Source organism: Papaver somniferum, chromosome 6, assembly GCF_003573695.1.
Source record: "Papaver somniferum cultivar HN1 chromosome 6, ASM357369v1, whole genome shotgun sequence".
In the NCBI taxonomy this organism is placed as follows: Eukaryota; Viridiplantae; Streptophyta; class Magnoliopsida; order Ranunculales; family Papaveraceae; genus Papaver; species Papaver somniferum.
In genome coordinates this window covers 133,019,590-133,031,630 of record NC_039363.1, presented here as the reverse complement: position 1 = coordinate 133,031,630, position 12,041 = coordinate 133,019,590, and positions in this window count along the sequence as shown.

Here is a 12,041-nt window from a genome sequence, read left to right as displayed (position 1 = left end):
GAAACTAGATAATTGCAGTTTATTATTAGTTTTCAATTGATTTGATTAACTAACGGTGGTTGAACTTTGATTGCACCTAGTTTGTTTATGCTTGAGAATCTTTTCTTCTGATATAAGATTCACTCAAACTAGATCAAAGTGTCGACGGGAATTTTTAGAACTATTTGTAGATCTAAAGACGTCTTGTGATAATCCAACATTAACAGACTCCGTTATGTGTTTGATTGATCACAAGAGATTCAAGTTGATTGTGTGCAGGTGTTTATTGAAGATATAAGAAGATTTGAAGACAAAGAGGACTTTTGTGTTCACAATCTTTGGTGTGCACAATAACCAAATGTTGGATTTACCATTTGATCGATACAATGCACAACCTGTGATATTTCAATTATATAACAAAATGTAATGCGGAAAAGAAATAACACAAATACCAGAAGTTTTATTAACGAGGAAACCAAAAATGCAGAAAAACCTCGGGACCTAGTCCAGATTGAACACACACTATATTAAGCCGCTATAGACACTAGCCTACTACAGACTAACTTCGGTTTGGACTGTACTTGAACCCTAATCTCACACTGATCCAAGGTACAGTTGCGCTCCTTACATCTCTGATCCCAGCAGGATACTACGAACTTGATTCCCTTAGATGATCTCACCCATAACTAAGAGTTGATAGGACCCAAAGTCGAAGACTTAAATAAACAAATCTGTCTCACACAGAAAAGTCTACAGGAATAGATAATCTGTCTCCCACAGAAATACTTACGAGTTTTTGTTCCGTCTTTTGAAAAATCAAGGTGAACATGAACCGATTGATATATCAGACTTATATTCCCGAAGAATAGCCTAGAAATATCAATCACCTCACAATAATCTTAATCGACTAGCGAAACAAGATATTACAGAATCACAAACGATGAGACGAAGATGTTTGTGAATACTTTTATATCTTGCCTATGGGAGAAATTAATCTCAATCCAATCTTACTATTACACTCAAACACAATAAAAACAGCAAAATCAGATCACGCAACTACAAAGAAAATAGTTCGGTGTGGCTTCACAATCCCAATGAAGTCTTTAAGTCCTTAACCTACAGGGTCTCAAGAGAAACCTAAGGTTAAAGGATAATCGACTCTAGCTAACAGAACTATTATCACAAAGGAGGTGTTGGGATTAGGTTTCCCAGTTGCTAGAGTTCTCCTTTATATAGATTTTAAATCAGGGTTTGCAATCAATGTTAGCTTAGTAACAAAGCATTCAATATTCACCGTTAGATGAAAACCTGATTAGATTCAAGCTAATATCTTTCAACCGTTAGATAGATTCTTAGCTTGTCATACACAAATGAAATGTAACTTCATTTAGGTTTGGGTAACCGTGCTAAACGTGTACACCTAGTTGGTTCAACAATAGTTAACCAAAGGTTATCCATATGAGCACTTTCATATCAACCTTATTCATATTCGCCACAACTAGTCCAAATGACTCAAATGAACTAGTTTGAGAGTTTCTTAATTGCTTAGATCTCATAGAAGTATACAAGACACAATTGAAGAAAAATCGGTTTGATTCACATGAATCGATTCATGAACATTATATCCACGGTTTTCAACTTGCATTCCTTATTATATAAATGTTTAAGTTCATGTACAAATCGATTTTAAAAATTAACCTACTTAAGTATGCGTACGGGTATGCGTACTTAAGTAACCGGATTTGAGTTTGTTTTGGTTTCTAAACTCAGCAGAAATTCACGAACATGAACTTCTCGCCAGTATGTGTACGGGTATGCATACTTAGATAACTAGATTGAGTTGATTTTCATTTCCAAACTCAGAAGAAATTCAAGGACGTGAACTTTCCGCCAGTACGAGTACGCATACTTTACCCAGTTTCCATCAATTCCCGGTTTTGGATTTATCCACTAATTTGCGAACACACTATATATGCTTATATCCAAAGATGGTTACATATTCTAAACTCTCTATTTCAATCATTGAAACATTCTTAGAGGATGTTATATAGTTGTTATTCACAAACTATTTTTCATCAAAGCAATTTTCAAGATATTGAAATAATCATCATGACAATCGTCACGATTAAAGATGAACTTGGCAAAAGCGAAAGCTTACCAACACATATTTCGATAAATAGATAAGCGATATAAACTCGGCTCGAAATAGCAGATGTGTATAATTGAAGTCTATATATTAATACGACTTTTGTATCAAGATAGGAGATAAAATAGATATACTTTTGAGTGATAGATAAGTTCAAGTCTCCACATACCTTTTTGTCGATGAAGTTCCACCAATTTCTTGAGTAATTCCTCATCTTTGAATGATGAATGATGTGGAGTCTAGAACTCAACTACACTTACTATCCTAGTCCGAGACTTAGCTATAAGTAGACTAGAAATCAAGACTTATAGTTTTGATCACTAACATTGACAAACGTGCTTGAGATAGCAACACATGCGATTTCGACCGAGAAGTGCTCTAACAACACTCAATCATCAGCTCAATCATCAACAACATCTCAAGCCCTATCTCTATATCAATGTAACTACTGCAAGAAGTTTGGACATACGTTGAACAACTTTACATCACCAACATCCAGAAATATGCGTGAGAAAAGGAGGAACTTCAATACAAATACATCAACAAGATTCACCGCAGCACCTGTTTCAACTGAGTTAGAAAAGAAACATGAACCATCTCTGCCCGATATTCAGGATATGATCAAACAAATCATGTCAATTGGTAATAATCCCACAATAGCTTCTGCACTTGCAATTCCTACATGTATTTTCTCAACTGGATGGTTTGTTAACTCAGGTGCTTCCAATCATATAACTTTTAATCCTCGGTTATTTGAGAGTATGCATCCAATAATAACTCATAAAATTCATAATGCTGATGGGTCTGAATTAACTGCAAGTCATATTGGACTGATTAAATCATCTAACAAATTGTGTATACTTGATGTACTTCTAGATCTTAAGATTACCATAAATCTCATCTCTATTGGTCAACTGTGTGATCAAGGATTCAAAATTTACTTATTTCCTTCTGGTTGTGTTATACAGGATCCAAAGACGGAGAAGCTAGTTGGGATAGGCCGTAGAGTGGGTCGACTATACCTCCTAGAGATGTTCATTATCCCTATACAGTCCAAAGATCAAGTTGCTGCTATTTCAACCTCTACATCATCTTCCACTTCCCCGTTCATGTCTTGGCACTCTTGGTTAGGACATATTTCATTCTCTCTTCTTAGATATATGGTTAATAAAGGTTTGTTGGGTTCAATTCAACTAGATAGAGAACCTTGCTGCATTACTTGTAAGTTGGATAAACAACCAACGTTACCTTTTAATAACATTACAACTTTTTCCAATGCACCATTTGATATTGTTCATTCCGATGTTTAGGTAAAATCACCTATTGTTTCTAAAAGGGGAGCATTATATTATGTTATTTTCATCGATGATTACACAAGGTATACTTGGATATATCTATTACACAAGGTATACTTAGATATATCTATTCATCTCAAGGTCAGATTTCTTGAAAATATATACTGAATTTTTTACCATAATCAAAACCCAGTTTGCAAAAACCATTAAAATCTTCCGTGATGATCAAGGTGGGGAATATATATCAAATACTTTTAAAGATTACCTCAAATCTAAGGGTACCCTTCTTCAATTGTCTTGAAATGAAACCCCTGAACAAAATGGTGTTACAGAACGCAAACATCGTCACATAGTAGAAACAACTAGAACTCAGTTACTTTCTGCATCAGTTCCATCCAATTTTGGAGGAGATTCTGTTGTTACTGCCATATACACAATAAATCGTATTCCAACAGCAGTTATAGGTGGTATATCTCCATATGAATGTCTTTATGGAGATATACCAAATTACTCCGAGCTTCGTGTTTTTGGTTCAACCTGTTTTGTTCTTCTTCCATAAAGAGCACCTAACAAACTCAATAAACATAATTCAATATGTGTTTTTCTAGGGTATGTGATAGAACAGAAAGGGTATCGCTGTTATGATCCAACAAGTCAAAAACTTCATATATCTCGTCATGTAACTTTCTGAGAAAAAATACCATATTTTTCTCTTCCAAGAAGTAAGCTCTCTGAAAACTTCACATATCAAGATTCTTTTGATGTTGAGCCTCTTCCATTAGAACCTATTCAGAAGACCAGGATATCACCAGAATGTCTCCATTCCTCATACTCTAGATGTGCCTGAATCCTCGTCGAATCACTCTATGTCTCATCCTGACACTACTTTTCCTGAACATGATCATATACCTGAAGAGATAACTATGGCTCCTCATGAAGGACGTCCACCTGCTAAGTTATCTGACTATCATTGTTATCTATCAAATATTTTGCCATTGTATGAACCTAAGACTTACAGCGAAGCATCAGCCGTTCCGGGATGGCAACATGATAAGCACGTATGTGCTACATTTTATACCCATATTTATATTAGTTAGGACTCGATATTTTGGCTAATAACACTATTTTAGTGCTTTTATAGAAAGTACAAGTGAATTCGATCATCCGAGGAATAAACACCTAAATTGCAGCTTAAATGGCATTTGCCATCATAGTTACGCATGTTGTTATCCACGGCAAGATCCTTGAATGTGATAGCCTGGTATCTTTGTATATCAGCATCACTCAAGCTTTACCACTCAAGATATCTCACACATACTCTGGAATTATCTTGGCATGTTTCAAACAAGCCAGGCTGTAGGGTCGAGCAAGAGAGAGGAGAGCACAAACAAAAGAAAATAAACGATTACATTGATAATCAGTTTGGTGTACATTCTCTCATGGCTTACTAGCCTACATATAGTCTCACAAACTTGACGATCACTCAAAGTACTTTTCTAATAAAAAAAACTCTAAATAAAGAACACTTCTAGAAACACAAAGAAACTCTAAATATAGTAAAACTCTAAAACAAGCAACCGACACAACTTGCTCTTCTAGTTAACTCCAACTTCCAAATATCGTACAGTGTGTCAACAGCATATGTTGATCCATTCGGACTGGATCAACATCATATGTTGATCCACGAACCAAATAACCATATATTGGTTTAACTTCCAACATATTCCCTTAAACCAAGATATCATTCAACGAGAATTCCGTAACCCTCTTCTTACATTGATAAACGTTTGCACGTCCTTGTCTTTTATCATTTTCTATTCCTCTTCTTCCATTGATAAACATTAACACGTTCTTGTCTTTCTTACCAGAATTTCGTCATCATTATCAAACTCAGTTCATAAACCAATCTTCTTCATAGCAATTATCAAACACTCACTTCACATTCTTTTTCGTCGCAGCGGAACACCATCTTTAACAAGCTACAAACACCTCATTGTGCTCTATTCAACTTGTTATCCAAACACAAAAAACAAACACATCACCGAGCATTGTAGATCATCCACTCAACTCTTGTTTACCTACTTCACTCGCAGGATTTCCACACTGGAATTTATTTAAAACTCTAGCCAAATCCCCACTGGGATTGCTTCACACAACTCTTAGCCAAATCCCCACACTGGGATTGCTTCACTTCTCACGATCACACCCTTGTGACGTCTCTTCTCAAGCACACCTTGCTTTCTCTTCTCTTTTCTTATTTCTTCCAGTGACACTATTGTTGCGAAGCATTCACATTTCTTTGTTCTTCAAGATTCTCTCACAATCTTTCTCTTGTTCTGCTTCTGACACAAGCAATAACTAGCACAAATTCTGCCACACTTTGTATGATTTCCAAGTTTCTGCTACAAAGTCTTCAATCACCATGTTTGAGCTTAATATGATACCATCCTCCCTTAAGCTCAAACTTAACCATCCAATCATTCCTTGTCATTCCAATAATTCCTTGTCATTCTAAGCTTCTGAATTCGATCAACTTAATCAAATTGTACTACTCCTGACTGCAATACCAGCTTTGATCCATCAAACTGTACCATCCCTCTTGACTGCAATACCATCTTTGATCCTCTATCAAACTGTACCAATCCTCTGACTACAATACCAACTTTGATCCTTTCATCTTTTTCAAATCCATGATTTAACCCTTCGAATCAACCACTTACCCAAAAACTTCTTACCTCAAGAAATATCAAATCTGCTATCTGCAACGTCTCTGAAAGAAAACATCACACGTTTTTATTGTCATCTTCTGTCACAAACTGTGACCATTCTTTTGTCACGCTTCTGTTAATCTGTTACAACTCCACTGTAACAACTTCTTCTACAACAACACTTTTGTAACAATTCTTCTGTAACTGTTCTGTAACACTCCTCTGTCACACTTCTGTGACAATTTTTTACTGTGATTGTTCTTTGTAACACATCACCTACTGTAATAAACCTTCAGTAACACTTTTTTTTTTTTTTTGTTTACGGACCTTGTGACCATCTAGGGTTCCTTACTATCTTGAGCAGCAACATGGTACGTCTCTGGTTTCTCTAGTTCGTACCTGTTTTGCCTCAAAGATAACTACAGCAACTCCACACTGGTATCAAGAACAGCTCCCAGGTTGCAGCCAACATATCCCTGATTTTTAGGTCGTGAAACCCTCAAATTTTCAGCATCGTCGCATCATAACTCGGTCTTGTTCTATCTCCCTTGTACCTTCTTTCCTGCAATTTTGATTTCATTGACATAACGTCCATTCAATTCAACACTTCAACTGTATCTTTGATCTTCAGACACATAAATCTTCGTGCTTAATATCATCATCTCATATTCAATCTCATCCTACCATCATCCACAGCTCCCATTGTCACTGCCATGCCATTACTAACTCAAACACTCCTTCCTGTTCGATAGCCAACACCGCGACGGCTCCAACAGCCCAACAAAGTCCAGCTCTCCCTGAACATCAAAATACCATCCAAACCCTAACAGCAACAACTCAGCACACAAGTACGTCTCCTTGACGAAGACGTAAAGAACCTTTTACTTGCAAACTAAGAATCACCTTGCTGATTTGATCGTCAGCAACCTTACAATTTTAAGAAACCCTAAAACAACACCATGGCAGCAACAAGGCTTGACAAGCCTTCAACTTCTTTCTTCTTTTAACTCGTTAGAAATTAACTTCTTTTTAAAAAAAATTCTACCATCGAAAAAACTAAAGATTTCTTCGACTTCTCCTCCCTCTTTCTCTCACCTTGCTCTGATACCATAGGATCGAGCAAGAGATATAAGAGAACAAACAAAAACAAATAAACGATTACATTGATAATCAGTTTTGTGTACATTCTCTCATGGCTTACTAGCCTACTTATAGTCTCACAAACTTGACGATCACTCAAAGTACTTTCCTAATAAAAACAAACTCTAAATAAAACAGACTTCTAGAAACACAAGAAAACTCTAAATATAGTAAAACTCTAAAACAAGCAACCGACACAACTTGCTCTTCTAGTTAACTCCAACTTCCAAATACCGCACAGTGTGTCAACAGCATATGTTGATCCAACTTGACTGCGTCAACTGCAGCAGTTGATCCATTCGGACTGGATCAACATCATATGTTAACCCAGGAACCAAATAACCATATCTTGGTTTAACTTCCAACACAGGCCCAATAGTCGTGGCTTAATTAAGTCTCCAGTCTCCAACCTTGAAGTTACTGAAGCAACTGTTCGTTTTCTATTATTCATTGCCTCTCCGGATTTGGTGTGGCATGGACTGAAATGTATACATACTGCAGTTTATTGAAGTGATAGTTGTACCTGCTATGGTCGTGAACAAGGAAGCGAAGACGTAATTGTCCGAGACTGTTCGATTGGTAAAAATGGGTTCTATCCATTATGGTGGTGGGTCGAAGGCATACTGCATCTTTTATCTCATTTCTTGAGAAGCAGGTGGAATTCTTAGCTAAAGCAATGTTGAAAGAGACGGACAGAGAGTGGAAGAACGAAGGCACTCCGTGACGAGGTTCAAGTTCTTCTTCTCAGTCCGGTGACAGTTGGTGTTGGTGGTTGTCGATGGATGAAACAGATTTTTGGGAAGATGCCAAGATGGAGAAGCGAGACAGGGAACTGGTGACGTTGGAGTTTATCGAAGTTGACATAACTGTGAGCATAAAGTTCTCGACTGGAAGAATAGTAGAGGACTAGAAGATGGATATTGCTGTTTATGGTTATCGAATGGCAGTCGGTTATAGCAGCTGATGGTGATTGAGAAACGTAATGAAGATGGAGAATGTCAATGAAGGATTTTCGTTCTCAAGTTGGTGCTGTGATCAATTGTGTGTGCGAAATGTTGTCGAGAGGTTTAGAAGGCCATGAAATAGAAATTGCAGTCGTGGTCAGATTTGAGAAAGAGATGAAGATATCAGATAGAGAAGACTTAGTTGACGAGTGTGTTGGCTGGATTTTGTATTGGTTCAGTGAAACGAGTATGACCAGCTGCTAAAGATTGGAGGAGCTTTGAACCGTGAAAATAAGACAGGGCTGAATGGAGCTCGGTTTTGAGATGGATGCAGTTGATGATGAATTCGAGTCCCCATGGATTCTTACGTTTAGTTAGGAAGGGAAGATGATTTTCACTACAACAGCTGTTCTTTGCGATGGATTTTAGGAAGATGATATCAACTGATAGCCATGCTTAAAGAATTGAGAGTCAAGAGAGAACATATGTTTTAGTTCTCTGTCCGTGCAGGTTGCTGACTTGAATGGGTGGTTTGCAGAAGATGGGATATAGGCGATGTTGTCAGGTTGGAGTGGTGGTGACGCGATTAGGCTGGTCAAGGAATGCACGGACCAAGGCAACCAGAAACTGGAGCTGTGGTCGAACTGCAAGTTTTGGAAGGGCTGGACTTGGTCCGGATTTAGAATTTGGCAGTAATTGGGCTGGGCCTTAGCAGTTGGCTAGGTTTCAGTTCAATCTCTCGCAGCAGCTTGATATAAGAAACGATGAGGAACTGAAGAAGGGGGAAGGAGGCGGCCTGGAGGAGAGGTTGACGGCTACACAGCCGTTCGACAAAGAGCTAGGGTTTGAGAGTTTTGATTTTTTTTTTTTTCTTCTTTGATAAGCTAGAGTTTTATTGAAACATTTTTATGGCTTTTGAGAAAGCTATGTCTAGCTAATCCATGTTAGGGTTTAGGTAGAAACCAATTTGATCGTGTAAACTTTACATTTCATAATAATCCATGTCTAGCTAATCCATGTCTAGCTTAATAATGCTTTGAATGACTATTAATTTGTCTTCATAAAAGCCTGGTATCTAATTGTTTATGTGATTTTGTTGATTATTTATGTTTTTCAATTGATGTTTCGTACTTTGGTTAAATCCCTTGACGTGATATGCTTTAGGATTGATAAGTAATACTTTAGAATCATTACCTACGAAGCGAAGGAAATTACAGCGGAGAAACAATGTTTAACAATTCATGAAATATGTTTTTAGAGACTAGTAGAGTTTTCATAATTCAATTGGTGGAAACCGAAACCCTAATAACTCATTCCCATTATTATTAAAATTATTATTATTTCTTTTTGTTCCAAATTTCTGAAAATCGTTAAAACATTATCTATTTGATTATTTAATATTGGTATTAGTTAGTAGAAGTATTTTCACACTCCTCGTGGGAACGACCTATACTTGCCATTGTCTACCAGTTAGACACTATGCACTTGCAGTATTTTATTGTAGGTTTCTGAACCTACCACAACACTCAATGAAGAAAGAATTGGTTTCACTTGATAGAGCTGGAACATATGACATGGTAGATCTTCCACCTGGAAAATTTGTGATCTTATGCAGATGGGTTTATAAGATAAAAACAAGAGTTGGTGATTCTATAGAATGTTATAAGTCTTGTCTTGTTGCTAAAGGATATACACGGGAATATGGAATTGATTACGAGGAAACATTTTTCACCCGTTCCACGTATGACAACAATACGTACTCTTTTTGCTGTTGCCTCATCTCATGAATAGGATCTTCATCAAATGGACGTTACAAATGCCTTCCTTCACGGGGAAATTCTAGAAGAAGTATACATGCAACTACCTCCAGGATTGTCTCATTCTCCAAATCAAGCCTGCAAGCTTCGTAAAGCATTATATGGTCTCAAACAAGTACCTTGTGCTTGGTTTGAGAATTTCAGCACTGTTATTACTCAATATGCAACATATGTATGATTTCTATTTCCTTTTTTATGTCATTGTATATGTATAAAGAGGAGTTTCCTCCATTGTAATCTTATCACCAATAATAATCAATCTCGATTCCATGACATCTCTTGTCATAGATAAGTAGAAAATATAATAAAAACTAACCTAAAATTACTAACTAACCTAAAAAACAAGAAATTGTGAAGAAATGTTGGACCGGATCTTAGTAGAGATGGTTTGTTTTTGATGGTTTTGTTAAAGAAGAAGAAAGAGCCAGAGAAAGATGGAATCGCTTTGTTGACAGACTAGGTATTCCATAAGCCTTTATCTGTCTCCCTATTGATTTATCACTCGGTGTATATGAGTCCATAAAAATGGTTGAACGGATTTATTGAATTTTTGTTAAAGATTCCCGGTTACATAAATGTCTTTATAAGTACAAGAGAGAGAGTGTGTGTGACATGATGTTATGACAAAAATATGGGTTCAGCCAAAGCGCTTATGACTCATCTATGTTCTTTAGGAAATCAAACAAAGAGATTGTGATTCTTCTTCTTTATGTTGATGACATGGTAATTACACGTAGTGATTTGGAAGGTATTGATACTCTGAAATCACAATTGAGTTCTTCCTTTAAGATGAAGGAACTTGGTCACTTACGATATTTCCTTGGCATTGTAGTAGATCGATCATCCTCGGGTTATTTTATCTCTCAAGTAAAGTATGTTTCTGAGATTCTAAGTCGTGCAGGGCTATCCGATAACAAAACAGTTGATACTCCTCTAGAAATGAATGTGAAGTATAATCCTATGGATGGAGAAGTTTTATCCAATCCTACACTATATCGTCAATTAGTTGGTAGTTTAAACTATTTAACTATCACTCGGCCTGATATTATCCATGCAGTCCACATCGTGAGTCAGTTCATATCAACTCCATGTTCAACACATTATGTTGTTGTTCTTAGAATATGACGTTATATCAAAGGTACGTTATACCAAGGACTGCATTTTCCTTCTATTTATGATCTTAAACTCAGAGCATATTCCGATTCTGACTGGGCTGGTGATGTTACTGACCGACGTTCAACCACTGGGTATTGCATGTTTCTTGGAAACTTTCTAATCTCCTAGCGGAGTAAGAAACAATCTGTTGTTTCTCTCTCTGGTGTAGAAGATGGATATCGGGGTCTTGCTCATACCACTGCTGAAATTGTCTGGCTGAGATGGCTTCTTAGTGAAATGAGAGTTCATCTTTTAAGACCTACTCCATTGTTTTGTGACAACAAAGTTGTTATACACATTGCACACAACGATGTCTTCCATGAATGTACGAAGCACATTGACATTGATTGTCACTTTGTAAAACATCATTATAAGAAACAGACTGTTGATCTACAATTTTCCAAGTCAGAACTACATATAGTAGATTTACTGACTAAATCACACCCCTCTAATCGTCACTTTCTAGTATCCAAACTCAATATGTGCTCTAGGCTATCTTGAGTTTGGGGGGAGGGGTTGGGTTTAATAGAAATAATATTGACATCCTAGAGTAGAGATATTGCATATCTTTCAACCTTTACTCTAAGATATTAAACATATGTTACTTATATATATATATATATATATATTTTCCTGCATGTTACGTATATATTTTCCTACATGCAACATATGTATGATTTCTATTTCCTTTTTTATGTCATTGTATATGTATAAAGAGGAGTTTCCTCCATTGTAATCTTATCACCAATAATAATCAATCTCGATTCCATGACATCTCTTGTCATAGATAAGTAGAAAATATAATAAAAACTAACCTAAAATTACTAACTAACCTAAAAAACAAGAAATTGTGAAGA